We start from the raw sequence: 15539 nt of genomic DNA on the forward strand, positions 1-15539 counted from the left end.
CATTATAGCTAAGATTTTGGTCGATTACCAATTACATGTAATCCACGCATTGTCCACGGCGTTGAAAGTTCAAACAAGCTATTCTAAAACGACGTAATTAAACATTATCAGTTAAAGGTATCTATAAAAACGCTGAGGTTTGATGAGTTAAACAGTGCATTTGAATGCAGTTTAAAAAAATAAAAGAGTGTGTACCTTTATTAATACCCGGATTGATTTAAATTATTTAATTCGTGTTGTTTTTTTCCTGGATATGTGAAACACAATCAGTTTACTTAAAGATATAGCAGAGAGCATACTCTGTGGGTGCAAAACATACAACTGACACCCCAACGAATTATTTTGAAAGATCTTTAATTTGCTATTTAACTATACATGGTGCAAAACATACAACTGACACCCCAACCAATTATTTTGAAAGATCTTTGCTATTTAACTATACATGGTGCAAAACATACAACTGACACCCCAAGCTATTTAACTATTCAGATGTAAATAAATGTCTCTTGTCAAGGCATTTTTGTGCAATTTGTTAACGGAAAATAATTGTCGTGATATCATAATATTAAACACTTTCTCATAGAATGTTAAAATGTCTTGTTTCATGGCAAAATGGAAAATTTGTTAACAAAATACATACTTTTTCTATATTTAATACATTAACCTTTTATGTTTACTTGTGTATAGGAATCTTGCACCGAAAACACTACTGGGTTTTTTTCTTCTTCAGAGATGGAGAAGGAGGGGTAAACTGGATTGTTTACGTTGCTGTCCTTGGTTCAGTGTTCATCTTATATATTTGCTATTCATGCATAATTACGCGCTGCCTTTGTTGTCTTAGCGAAAACCAACAAGCAGAGGTCGATACAGGTATGTTTGGTGTAATTTACTAAAAACATGTAGTTCGCGCATACATATATGTATATGATAAGTTTCATATACTAATAGTGTTCTTTTGTACTCCTATTGAAATTGATGTTTAATATTAACAATAAAGAATTGATAATATGCGGATAAAAATTTAACATGTGCAATCTTAATTAACCGCTAAAATCGCAAAAGACACAAAATCAGTAAAGAACGTGGATAGATAAGACAACGATAGGACGGACAATAATTAAAAAAAGGTGTTTATAGACTCTTTTGAAACCAGATTAGATTTGATCAGATTGACATATAATTATCAAAATGATTTTAAAAATTGTTATTAGTTTCTACTTGAACTTAAAGCTGAACACCGCTCGTAAATAAGCACTGTTCGCCATATTTCTCTTTCTTCACCGCTCTCCCTGCAACCCCTATATAATCCCCAGACCTCTTAACAGTTTAAAGGATTTTACAGTATAAGTCTCAACTATTGCATTGCCGTGTTATTCGGTTGCAATGAATTTATGAAATTTTACGCACTTTTTTTTCAAGTCAGGGGAATACTAACATCAAATAAACTCAGTACATTATTAACATAATATGCAAATAAAAATACCAAATGACCCCGAAAGGAACACTACACGTCGGCCACGAATTTTAGGTGTGCAACTGGGTGTAACGAAATTGAAGGGTTTATATACCTGTGTTGCTGTGGCTATTTAGGAGTGGTGTTCAGTTATATAAAAACAAATATTAATTATTCATCTGGGGTTTTTTTTCATTCGATACACTACTGTGAACATTGTTTCTAAGCACATCATAACAGCCACAGTAAAACGGTAAACAGTAAACATGACGAAATCTGGTAGCAATGAAATAAATCTAAGCTTTTTAAATCAAACTTGGTAGGAAGCTTTTATTTTATTACAGTTACTTCCGATGCTGACGAGATAGTCGAGTTTGAATGTAGTATTAAGGGGGATGTACTGTCATCTTGTACATTTGTGGATAATAATCTAAACATTTCTTGAACTGGATTGTTTCTGGCCGAAACTGGCCAAAACTGTTCCAAAAGATATAAAAGCAATAAATATAAAGTCCTATATGTCATTTTGTTTGAAAAGTATGCATACAAGAACAGAACAATACCTTTTTAATAACTCAGAACAGCTGTTGAACTCCGCAGCTACAGACTTATTTTGAAGATTCAAAAATCAATTTCAAAAATACAACAAAAAAAACCAAAAACCAAAACAAAACAAAACAAAAATCCAATCAATTTCAAAAATGAAGGGGGTTCATCAATTTCAAAAATACAAAAAAAAAAAACCAAAAAACAAAACAAAAATCCAATCAATTTCAAAAATGAAGGGGGTTCATTGGTGTCCTTTATACAACCATTTGCTGAGAAAAATGTCTAAGCTTGCAATTGCTTATTTAAGTTGTAACTTTGTCTCAAAGTAAGGTACCTTAGAATAGGCCTCAAAAACCACAAGATATATTTATCTGCGTCTATGGAGGTACATTGCAGATAAATATTTCTTGAAATATAATGTAAACTTCTTTAATCTTAAACAATCACTTTTTTGGACCTCTATCACAATTCTAAAAAGAATATACTTTATTTCATAATTATCGAACTAAAGAATCCCCATAAAACAAGCTTTGGACAGGTATAGAGATGTAAATCAAATTCAAAACGCTGTACATTTATTTTTTATTTTATTTTATTTATTTTTTGAAAATTTATCGTCAATGTGTCTCCATATACACAGGAGTTCTATCTATAGACTGGATTGTTCTTGTTCTAAAAATAGAGTCCATGCCGACTGATAAAAATAGGGTACCATATTTTGAGCCAAAGTCACAACTTAAATTAGCAAAATTCAAACTTTTCTCAACAAATGGTTGTATAGAAGACACCAATGAACCCCCTTTATATTTTTTTCAGATTTTCAAATCTTCAAAATAAGTCTGTAGCTGTGCAGTTCAACAGCTGTTCTGAATTATTAAAAGGCATTGTCCTGTTCTTGTATGCATACTTTTCAAACAAAATGATATGTAGGACCTCATATTTATTATTTTACATCTTTTGGCAACAGTTTGGCCAGTTTCGGGCAGAAACAAGGCAGTTCAAGAAATGTTTACATTCATATTCTCAAACGTACAAGATGGCCGCACATCCCTCTTAAGTTGTCAAATCTCTACAATATTCAAATTGCATTGTAAGTTCACAAGAAATATCGTCTTTAAACTGCTATTAGTGCCATTGCTGGAAAAATACTTAGGACTCGCAGCATAAGGAATTGAAAATGACCAATAGCCTTGTAAAACTTGTGATATGAACTTTCCACTACATTATTAATTTATCGTTTAAAAAATAGAAATATAATATGTTGATAATATCAATCTTTACATATAGTTATATGTACATGAACACCTAACAAAAATAATACAAGGTTTCATTTTAGTCAGAAATACGTATTAAAACACGTTCATTTTTTATTGGAAGTATGAGCGTTTGGACACCTATGACGTCACACAAAGTGGTGCTCGAATATCGTTTTAAAAATACGAATATCATGAAATTTAAAATTGGAATGTTAACAATTAAATGGGTGCAGATAACATAAACCTGTAAAGACGATATTATAAATAGACTTTTTTTGTTTACATTCCAAAGAATTGAAAAACGTCAGGAATGAAAAATGCTCCGATGAAAAGCTGGACCAGTACATGTTGGAATTGATTGTATTAGCAGGTATTTATTTAAGATGATGATGATGATGATGACGACGACGACGAAGGAAACATGTAATGAATTTGAAAAAAATACATAACAATACATTACAAAATAATTATAGCATTTCCTATTATTCAAAAACCTTAGGGCAAATAGGAGAAAGATACCGTGGCACTTGTTATTGGAAGTCCCCCCCCCCCTTTTTTTGACAAACATGCAATGCATGAAATTGTATATAATTAAAACACAACCTTAACTCCACTATTAACTTTACTCCGTTTACCCACAAAACGATTTGTAACTTTCAAGATTACATATAAAAAGATCTTCTAAACAAAGTATCACTCTCTCCAAGGTATTAAAGAAATCTTCTGCTTTAGAGTCATTATAGTTTAATTTTGATAAATTCAATTTTTCTACACATGGAGAAATACCTGTTATGTTTGCCATACATAAAACATATTACATTTGATATTTTCTGAGGGAATTTTACTACATACATGTAGCCATTCTTCCATTGGGGTCTTACTATTTGACCGTTCTTTGAGAGGGGGATTACATTATATAGCCATCAAAACAATACTTATTTCTTCCTAATGACATATGTATTATAAGGAGTGTTTTCATTCATTATAATCTAAATTAATAACATAACACCTTGTGAATGTTCCTAATCTTATGTGCGTAGCATATAGCGATGTACTTGAGTTGGCAAAAGCTGCATTCCACAAAAAATTGCTGCATTGAATAGACAGTCAATGTAATACAATTACAGTAGGCATTACAATTCTTTTTATTAGGATGTTAAATATAATGAGTAGAATAAAACGAAATACACCAATCTTATGCTAATATAATTTTGTTTTGAAATTGTTTTTTATCAAAACATTCTACAGAACAGGCAAAGCTTGTTGCTAACTTCCGAAGCAAGCAAATCGACGAACAGTCTACAGCAGGCGTACAAAGTAAACCTTGGGAACAGATGGGGTACCCTCAGCTAAAATTAGACACTGATAGTCCGACGACGTTGAATGACGCCAACATCACGGAGGAAACCCAAATGACATCAAATGTACAAAGACAGCCTTGGAAACAGACGAGATCCCCTCAGTTAAAATTAGACACCGCTAGTCTGATGACGTCAATGGACGCAGATGTCACAGAGAAATCCCCAATGACATCATATGTATAAGGAAAAAACAAAGTTTCACAATCCCATTCCTTCCTGCATAATAATCCTTTCAAAGCAATGGCATATCATTTTTCATGTTCATTTTGCACTGTGTGATATCTATACTACTACATTAAAATAATAGACTAGAATTTTTGGGCTTTAATACCGAGAAATCGGAAGAGTACTGTCTTTTGTTTTCTATATTTTAAACATCTGGTACTTGAAGATTACCAATTTGTTTTTATTTTTTCTCAATCAAGCGTCGCTAATTAATAGTCAACGAAAATTTCTTTAAAAAATCCGGAAATCATTTGAGTTTTTTGGATTTTACAATCTTGCGCATGTGCATTACATTCACGCTAAATCACAGGAGGCTCTTTAGTTTATGCTTCCACAATATTACATTTGCATGTATAAACTCAAAAACGATTTTACAAATACGTGAAAACTTTCATTGAAAATTTGTTATATATTATCAAAACCGATTTGGTTTGACTTTTCCTATAGCGTCACGATCATTTCTGTCAGCTACGTCATGCATAAATTATACACGCCGCCGGTGTGAAAACTATATGATTGGTTAACTCCTATTTTTAGGCCGAGTTATCAGTATACGCTTATGCAATGCCAGAGCTGAATGATTTCTCAGAACAGTTTATTTCCCCCCAATTTTATTCATTCAAAATCGACTATCCCGTATGTTTAAATTCTGTGCTAAACAAACTCTCTCTCTCTCTCTCTCTCTCTCTCTCTCTCTCTCTCTCTCTGTGGGTAAACGGGCGTTAAACCATAGCCTCAAGCTACGGTCCAGAGTACGGCGTTATAAAAAATATAATATTTAAAAGTTGCATGTGCTAAGCGTTCATTTCATGTAAATACGGTTACCGTAAATGTATAATGCACATGTATTACCTACTAACTTGCCAGTCAAAGTGATAGGTATGAATTCCTCGATTTCTACACCTTTCGATCGGCAATCGACAGTCAATAAAAGTATTGAACGATGGTGTGAAAGAACGAGACGGAAGTGGAGAGTGCATGGAGGTTTGTACATGTGCGTCTTCATTAGGCAAGTGTCCGATTCGTTTCTCTTCTGTTGCCCTATCACTTTCGGTGTAAATATATATACTAAAATATCCACAAACCATTTACTGCAGATTTCTTTATTTTACCTGTCTCTGAACCCCCCAATCACCCTCTCCATACATGAACACTGGTTTGTTTACATACATAAATCAAAGTACTGAAAGTACTGAGAAGCGCTAAGCATTTGCTGTTTGTTACTGTATTAAGGAACATCTGTTAAATCTAATAATAAGCAATGTACATGAGATATACTTTCTCTGTTTTAGAATTTTGAAATTGAACACTATTTGAAAAAGAAATGGGATAAGGCAAAAATTTATACAATGAAAGTCCCAGCGGGATTCAAACTCACAACCTGCAAATTTTTAGTTATTGCTGTACCACATTTTCTACGCTGTTGAACAACAATTAAAGGAAAGAGAAAATCTATAAAGTATGTCAAACAATGAAGGTGTACCATTTTTTGTTGGATTTGACAGCCTTATCATGTTTACTGGAAAATGAAAGGTTTCAATTTTTGAAATATTTGCAAAAAGGTAATTATTGGTTTCATAAACAATGTTCTAGGTTATCTCAGATTAACATTGATGTTTTGTGCAGGTGAAAACATTTATATTCATTTTATTAGCCATGCATTTATAATTTCGTTTATATCTTAATTTAAATTGTAAAGGGAATTAAGAGTAATTTGCACAATGCATGCAGGTCTTAAGTTATTTGTAGAGGTAAAAGTGGAAAGAAATTTAAGAGATTTAACAAGTTTTATTGCAAAGAATTTCACAATGAATACAAAGTTAGAAATGCTTACAATGGTAATGTAAAACATTATTTGACACTGAAAAAAGAAATGAAAAAAAATAAACAAGTAGAGGTTCTTTAGGATGAAGAAAAACATATTTTCTTCAATAAAAAAATGTAGTTAAGTGTGATAAATATTACAAAAATCTGTTTGCTGGCCTAGAAAATTAAATATGAAATTTAATGGTGCTGGAGATTGGTTTCAACATGTAATAAGATAAAAAACAAAACAAACTAAAAACCAACACATGTACATCAGGTATGAATTAAATACAAGCACAATCCAATCTGCAAGATATTAATAACCATAACAATACTTCTTTAATAGTAATCATGTCACAAAATTGTTCATCGATAACAATAATGGACAAACAAGTGTATCAAAAAATTGCAGATAAGGTTTAACCATGTCTTAATTTGTAACAAATGGAAAATGTTTGCAAAATTCATATAATATACATGTACACACAACAAGCAATATTGCTGCACAACAAAAGCTTAAATGTTCTTTCACATTTTGAATATATTTTTGTTTAAATCCTTTACGATAAAAATCAAAAAAAAACAAAACGTTTTTTTCTAAAAATTGGAATGATATTTGTTATAACAATATATAAAAAGGAGGGAGAGTGTATACTTCGAAAACATTTTTTTTCCTCAGAATTTTACATAACTATTGGGAATAATTAATTTTCAGAAGTATACAAAAAATTTTGAGTTGATAAATAGAGCTGAAATTACAGTATGAAATCCATCTCCTTCTCATTTGAGATTGGTGTTGTGGTTGTTGTCAGTAAATGCAATATTCAGACTGAGAATTTCAGATCCTTGTTGTGTGGTAATAATGTTAATTGGGATTTTACTCCAAGAGATAATCTTTTGGTTCATTGAAGGAGAGACTGGAGGCATGGTTGTCACTTTCTGATAATGTTGTTTCATTACTGATTATAGTTGAACTGTAATGTCCCTGTAGTTTGAATCCAGTGATTGTTCTTTAATGGCCCTATTGCAATTGTAGACCTAAGTGCTTCCATGTGTCCACTAATTTGAATTTGAAGTGGCTGTATTTTCTGCAAAGAAAGAAAATTGCAAATATATATTAAAAAATGTCAGATTGACTTTCTTTATCAGTATATCTTTTAAAAATATGGTAGTTAAGTGTGACAAAAACAATCTAAATTTGAAAATGACAGTTATAATATTGTTGTAATTTGCAATACATATATACATTCATGTAGTCAATGAACAAATAATTGACCTAAACAATAGTGTTCCTACTTGAATTAAGAGTTCCATATCTTGCAACTCATTCAACAGACAATGGGAGATTTTGATTTGAATTCCCTATCTGTTGTTCTTGTTCTGCAAGTTCTGTCTAAAGAGTGACATCAATGTACATGGGTTATCTTCTTGAAGAGTTATTGATCTAATAAATGTGTTGTTCCATTAACCGTAACAGTTTTTGAGGCTTCATTCTAAAATAAACAAATGGAGAAATTCAGATGTACATGAATAAAATACCAACATGTTGTAAATGTATGTTGTTTTCTACTATCAATGTCAAAGATTGAGATTTTACTATAGTCTTACTTTGATTATTTGTCTCTTAACAGAGAAAATGGATCTCCATGGAGAAGTCTTTGTTTCAGAAACCTTCTTTATTGGTGATGTGGGCATGGTCATTTAAACTGCAGATTCCTCTATGGCATTTGGTACATCTATTCTTGCCTTCACCCATTCTTGTTGTTTTTGGCGATGTGTTCCTTTTGTAAACACTTTGACAGTTTTACCATTTTTCCTCCTTGAGGTCAAGAATGCTTTTGAATGGCATTCTACAAAGAAATAACAATATTGTCACTGTTCAACTTTGAAACAAAGTCAGAAGAGATAGAGAATAGCTTTTGATGGCACAAAAAAATATTATATTGATAATACAGTTTATCTCACAAAATTAACAGGGAATAAAGTGTTTCTTTTGCAAATGTATATTTTTTCGAATTAACTAATATACACCTGATTGTAACTCAGATTTTTCATATTAATGGAATAACTGAAAATTAAATTTATGTCAAGTTCAAGTCTGATTCGGTATGAAAAATTATTTCTAAACTCCAAGAGGAATGTTATATTGACAACTGAGTTTATGTTACATTGACAACTGAAAAAATGCTTAAATATCATGATAATTTCAAGGTTTTTTGTTTTTGTTTTTATTCAAGTTCATGAGTATGATCATCATGATATGGCAAATAAGCCACAATTGGCTTGTGGTCAGAGTAATATGACTCCAATGTTGCACTTGATATTTGAGAAGGACACATCATATTGGTATAAATGTGGTCCAAACATGAGTCATAATCACTTGTAACAGAGTGAACAACCTGGCTTACTTTATGGTCTATGAGAAATTCTGATAAACAAGTCTGTGTAAAAAAGTCAACATTTGCATCTCCCATAATAACAAAATGATGTTCTGTTCCAAGCAATTCAAACAAATTCTGAAGGTACTGACACAAATACCCCTGTGAAGCTTTTTGAGGAGAGCAATAAAAGAAGACAAGTTGCAATATCCTTTCCCGGTGAATTATATGACAAAGCACTGTTTCAGTTGCCATAATATGGAGTCTTCTTATATTCTGGAAAGGGATCTTTGAATAAATAACTATTCCGTGATATGGCCTTCCACTTACGTATTTCTCATCATCAAATCTAAAGGTGCTATATCCTTGTAATTCATAACATGTAGCATCATCTGATGGTTTTAGTCTGCTTTCGGCTATAGCAATGATATCAGCTGATATCAAGTTTTTCTCCAACTTCATATCATTGATATGCAAATGCAGTGATCTGCAGTTTTAAATCCTCGTTCAGATTTTGTAAAAGTGGCAAACATGAGTGTAGAGTAGCCTCCGAGTACAAACGATCCATTTCATCAGCAACACTCTTTGATACAGAAATCTTACTTTCATTTAGTTCTAATAAAAACACATCTTCTAATTTTCTAACTCGGCTTAAACCTACATAATGCATGTGTTCTTGCTTCCTTTTTCCAAAATGCAAAACGGCTTTATTCATGGTTGACCCCTGAGATTTGTGTATGGTTTTAGCACAGGCCAAACGCAAAGGAAACTGTCTTCTGATCACATATGCAGAGCGAAACATGCCTACATTAAAATTTCTTGTAATTTCTAAGACAGGAGTCCAAGATTTACTGCAATATGGAGCAAAAAGGTGTGCATACTTTGTACGTGCTTTTGAACCAACAGCTTCATTTTCAAATGCAACCCAAATAATACTGCACCTCTGTGAATTTTCCACTCGAAAGGCTAATTTTTTAACCAAACATGTTGTTCCATTAGTGAGACCATCCTCGACATCGATATTGATACAAATTTCAGCCGGCATATCTTCAACTATTAGCAAATTTTTGAATAACCCCATTGTTTTTGATGGATAATCAGAAACTTTTGACAAAATTTTCTGTTTAATGTCTTTAGTTACATCTCCACTAACAGTATCTATGGCTGAAATTGTACATTTTTTACTGGTTTCTGCATTTGTGTATGCTAGCATGTTATGCTCATCTACTTGTGCATTAATAGTGTACAAGTAAGGCAAAGAAGATGGGATGGAATCAAGTGACTTTAACCTTGTTTTCAGAGTGGCAATATCAGCAGAAGAATGCAATCCCTTGCGCATTCTATTGAGTAGTTCAGCAAAACTTTTATCATCCTTTTGACGCATGATATCTGTCAATTCAAATACCCTGAAATGGTCTTGCCAAAGATTTGCTGCCAAAGGTCCATAATCATCTACCAAATTCTGAAAGATCCACCCATCAAATACCGGTTTCAACTGAAACAAATCTCCAATAGCAATAATGCTTACTCCACCAAATGGTTTCTCTGTAGCAAATATTTCTAGAAGTCTTAGATTTATGTAATTGAAAAGTTTGTTTCCAACCATAGATATTTCATCAATGAAAATAACTTTCAAACTACGGAATTTGACTCTGAAGGAATCTAACTGCTTCATATCTAATGGTTTGTACTTCAAAGATTGATTTGCAGGAATACAGAAAAGAGAATGAATTGTTTGTCCACCTATATTGTAAGCTGCCTTTCCTGTTGGGGCACACAAAAGAGTTTTCACATCATCTGGATTTTCATGGATTTTTTTTTGCAAAATACCTTGTCACAGCCTGGTAAATAGCAGTAGTTACAATGCTTTTTCCAACACCTGCTCCACCAGTCAAGAAACAGTAAATTGGTCCTTCATTCATCTTCATTTTATGTAATACATGATAGAAAAATATTTTCTGTTTTTCATTCAAAGTTCTGACCAAATTCATATAATCATTATGACTAAGTGAGTTCACAGGTGTATCACAAATGCTGATTTGTTTCCTTGTTATGCCTAAATCAAGGCCAATGTCATAGTCGAGACCAATATCTTTTGGGTTGAAACACCCATGAAATATGTTTTCATCATCTGTTTTTTCATATTGGTCAACTTCTTCATTGTGCTGCACTTCTGCTGCAATCACGTGGAATTCTTCATCACAATCTGTCATATTCTTTTCAACAATGTCAATAATGCCTTCATCTACCTCATATTTAAGTTTATTGGCATTTATGATTTCAACTTTTCTTTTGTAGTGTTCCTCATATGTTCCATAGTTTCCTTGCAAATCCTTTGTCTCATTTCTCCAAGGGTAAAACAACATAAGTTGTTCTCTATAAAAGTTCTCAGGATCTTGGTCTTTGTTAAATCTTACATATCGAATTATTTTATTTGTCTTGCGTTTCCTAAGAATTGTTCCATTTCTCATGTGATACTCCATTTGCAATGAATCTACAGTTTCATCCTGTTCTGCAAGCATGTCCTCGTCTTCTTCATTTCTTTCATCCTCCAGTAAATCACCATCTTTGTTCTGATTACCTTCATTTTTTTTCTCTGAAATAACATCGAATTGTAACACAAAATCAGCCAAACAGATATTTTTTAAAGCATTTGGTCGTCTCTGGTAACGTTTCAAAGCATTATCTGACTGTATATCTGTTGAACTCTCGGGTAGTTCTGACAGAACATCCAATGGTTTTAAAAGGAATGTTCTGTTTTCATCATGATTGGTGTTAATAAATGCGAATGACCTAGTGCTAACACGCAGTGGTAACTGTAATATCAAATATGCTGCCTCCTGAGCTGATACTTCTACATGAGTCAAAAATTTGTTCCCTATATGTCTCACTTGCTGCTTCAAAGTTTTATTTCCTTGCCTTGCTTCTTTACAAGCTTCGTACATCAAGTTTGACATTCCTCTTTGCGATTTTGAAATATATGAAACAATGTAAGCAGCACAGGCATATGCGTCAAGAATAAACTGAACATCAATGTTTGCTTGCCAACATTTCAATATCATTTCATTGTAAGAATTGACTCTGATTTCAGATACATCTCTTTTTAGGAAAACCTTTGGTGATTTCAATGAAGATCTCAGAGCCATTATGTACATTTCCTCTGAAATTTCAAGTTTACAAAGAAATTCTGAAAAAGACATGTCAAAGCCAGTTTTCATTTCATTCAAAAGAGAAGCAATTCTTTCATATTCATCAACGATTTTTGGATATTTTTCCTTTTCAGCATCCTGTAATGGTTCAAGAATTTGTGTTCTTGACATAGGAGGTAGGGGGAAATTGAACCGGCAAATATTTTTCCCCTTCTTTCTACATGTGCGAGCATGTCTATGAGTTTGGTAATTGATGAGATCTGGGATATCATTTCTCTTTTGACATGAAGAATGGGTGTCAATGAAATTCTCCAAATCTTGTTTGTCAGATTTTGCATACAGGGGTGCATTTTCAATCCATACAAGCATGTGAATGTGAGGGGATCCTCTTTGTTGGAATTCAACCCTATGGAAATGGTCCACAACTCTTCCCAATGGAAAATTTGATGATTTCAAAACATCACTAATGAAAACTTGCACTCTGTGATTGAAAAATCGTGTACATGTTACAGGATCACTTTGTACAAGCTCACACTTCTCTTTCCATGTTAAATTGGCAATTTCTTCATCGGTGTATTCAACATGTTTAACCTGTTGTCCAAGAATTTTGAGAAGAGATGGCCATCTGGTTTCAGCAGCTGATAGAGAACAAAACCAGGTAGGTACACCTAACTGCCTTATCATTGCAAAAACATCCCTTTTCGCACTTTCCCAGTAAGCTGGAGATCCACGCAACTGCCGTAATACACGATAACCTTCATCAAGTCTCACAATATTATCAAAAGTTGATTGATTCAGAACTTGTCCTACTGTAACTTTTTGCCCATTCAGTTGACACTTTCTCATAGCCAAATTTACTCGATCTTGAATTTGCTTGATTTGCAGTTTTTTTAGTTTAAAGAAAATATTTGGAACTGAACAAGCTGCACGTCTGTCAACACTTCTCAATTCCCATTTGCAGATAGTGCTATAATGCACGGGCATTTGCCTGTCTTTGTTCTCGGGACGTTTCTGACCACAGTAAATACTTGGAAATGCTAAATATTCTGCATTATTGTCTTGATAAAGACCAAGTGGTACCTGACCTTCTCCAGGGGCAAATGAAAAGGTTTTACACAAGGACCTTACATCAACGGGATGAAGCAATGTATCTGTGCTACCAGTTAGCCTGTTTTCAAAATTTGGATCCTCTGTCCACTCATCAGAGTCATCATCATGATTTGCATTGTTTTGATTAGTCAGTTTAGTTTCACTTGATAATGTTTCAATATGTGAATCACTTTCACTATTACCCACATCATACCCCAGCCATTCATGCATTTCTGATTCTATGTTCCAATTTTCATTCATTTTAATCCCTTCTGTCTGAAATAATGAACTGTTTTTCAAAAGCCATTTTAAAGCTTTCAAGCATTTGTTTGGTCTGATTGCTTCATGCAATACAGAGTGCTTGAAATTCATCTTTCTTTTCAGCTTAACCTGAACAGTTTCGGAATCTGACAAAGTTCTTGGTAAAGATGTAACTGTAGAATTCACATCTGATGGTACATTGACAACATTTCCTCTCAAACTTTTCTGACCACCACGAGGTTTCTCTACGACTTGCATAAATGGTATTCTTGGACTTATTAATCTTTCTTCAAGTTCAGTAATGTCAAGCTCAGGGGGTTTCTCTGGGAACCCCATTCCATTGAAGACAGAACAGGGTGGAATTTTTTGAGATTTTAGATTTCTATAGCAAGTATTACATACCCATTCTGCATTTTCCACACTTTTGATTCCAAGTAAGCAGTTTTGCAATAAATCTGATGAACCAATGACGGAAGTGGCTTTATGAACATTTTCCCTAAACCATGTTTGTGTACAGCAACTGCATATATAACAGGGTCCATGACAAACTTTCTTTTGAAAGTTTTGAACAACTTTGTCTATTCTTGCATCAGTAACATCCTTCAAAGTGAAATCATTTTCTGTTTTTTCCGTATTCAATGATGATTCGCTATTTACAATATCAAAAGCATGTTCACATGTTTTGCCACTTACTGAGTGAGTAATGTTCAGGTCATCATCTACATCTGTATCCAAATCTAAGGAAGTTTTCTTCCGCTTTTTGGAAACTCCTATTTTGACTCGACAAATCTCATACTGAACTTCTTGTAAAGTTGATGTTGGAGACAATGAAATACATAGTTTTCTCAGAAATGAACACAGATCTTGGAATGATGCTAAAGTACTTAAAACACCTGATCCATTTGGATCACACAAACCATTCAAACCCCGACTATGAGAGTCAAATACTCCATATGTGCCATTTCTTTCATTAAAAGTGATTGCAACTGCAGATGAATGGAAAATTAGGATGGCAAACTGTTTGGAACAAGAAGATGACAACACTGAATTCAAACTTGTTTCTAGCTTCTTCCCAACACCATCAACACTTCCATTGACTGACATGTTTCCATAAAATGTCGATAAAGTTTCAATTGAGAAACTAACGCATTTGAAATTGACAAACTTTGGTAAATCTGAAAACTGTAAAAGTTCTTGATTTGGTCGAAGAAAACCATATTGACACATCTTTTTATACAAAATATCACCTTTCACTAAAGTAAAATTCAAATCGTTTCTGTCAATATCTTCAAAGCTTTTCAAACAACTTTGCATTATGAAGACAACACAGTTTGTCATACACTGTTTACCCCTGGATTCATTAGAGAAATAAACATCCCCTTGACTAAAATTAGCTTGAACTACTCTTTTCTGAGAATCATTTGTAGCCATTTTCTTTCAATACTTTAACTGTGTACTATCGAATGGTATTAAATTATTATCCTAATCAATAAATAAGTTGACACAAAATAAGAGAATTAGTCCTGATCTGTAGAGCATACTTGCAACTGTATCGGATTCATTTGGCATGACTACAAAGGGAACTTGAACGTCAGGCAGGCAAATATTTTATGTCGATTATTAAATTACGCTTCATATAATATCCCGCAGTTATATTTTTTAAAATAATCGATTAAGCTGTCATTCCTAAAAAATTTAGAATAATTTAGCCAAATGATGAAACAAATGGACACATAAAACTCTACATTACTAGTATCAACTTCTAATTTATAAAAAAAAAACTAATTATACACCATCTACAAAAATCTTATATTCTTTGAATTTGTAATCAAAATTCAAAACTAATGGACCTTTTTAGAATTATCTAAACAAGGTTTCAAGAAAAGTTCTACAGTGTCAATATTAATTATACAAAATCAAAGTTCTCACTTCTCATAAAGACAACATTGTTATAAAGCATAATTGATCTACATTTTGAGTCTTTGTCAAAATTCAAGATGTATGTTTCTCAC

At 32.9% G+C, this 15539-nt stretch overlaps 3 long non-coding RNA genes across 3 annotated transcripts in view; 1 reads left to right on the plus strand and 2 right to left on the minus strand.

Annotated features, from left to right (window-relative positions):
• The window catches only part of LOC136273661 (uncharacterized), an 86135-nt gene that overhangs the window by 49157 nt on the left and 21439 nt on the right, over positions 1–15539 (minus strand). The window lies entirely within an intron of this gene.
• LOC105349119 (uncharacterized) lies at positions 719–4893 on the plus strand. The gene is made up of 3 exons (XR_010711861.1): positions 719–870; positions 3551–3628; positions 4507–4893. It is a non-coding gene; the product is annotated as an uncharacterized lncRNA (long non-coding RNA).
• Positions 6020–8471, minus strand: LOC136273660 (uncharacterized). Its single transcript, XR_010711860.1, has 3 exons — positions 8259–8471; positions 7947–8143; positions 6020–7738 (listed from the first exon to the last, which is right to left on the minus strand). It is a non-coding gene; the product is annotated as an uncharacterized lncRNA (long non-coding RNA).

This window comes from Magallana gigas, chromosome 3 (assembly GCF_963853765.1).
Source record: "Magallana gigas chromosome 3, xbMagGiga1.1, whole genome shotgun sequence".
NCBI lineage: Eukaryota > Metazoa > Mollusca > Bivalvia > Ostreida > Ostreidae > Magallana > Magallana gigas.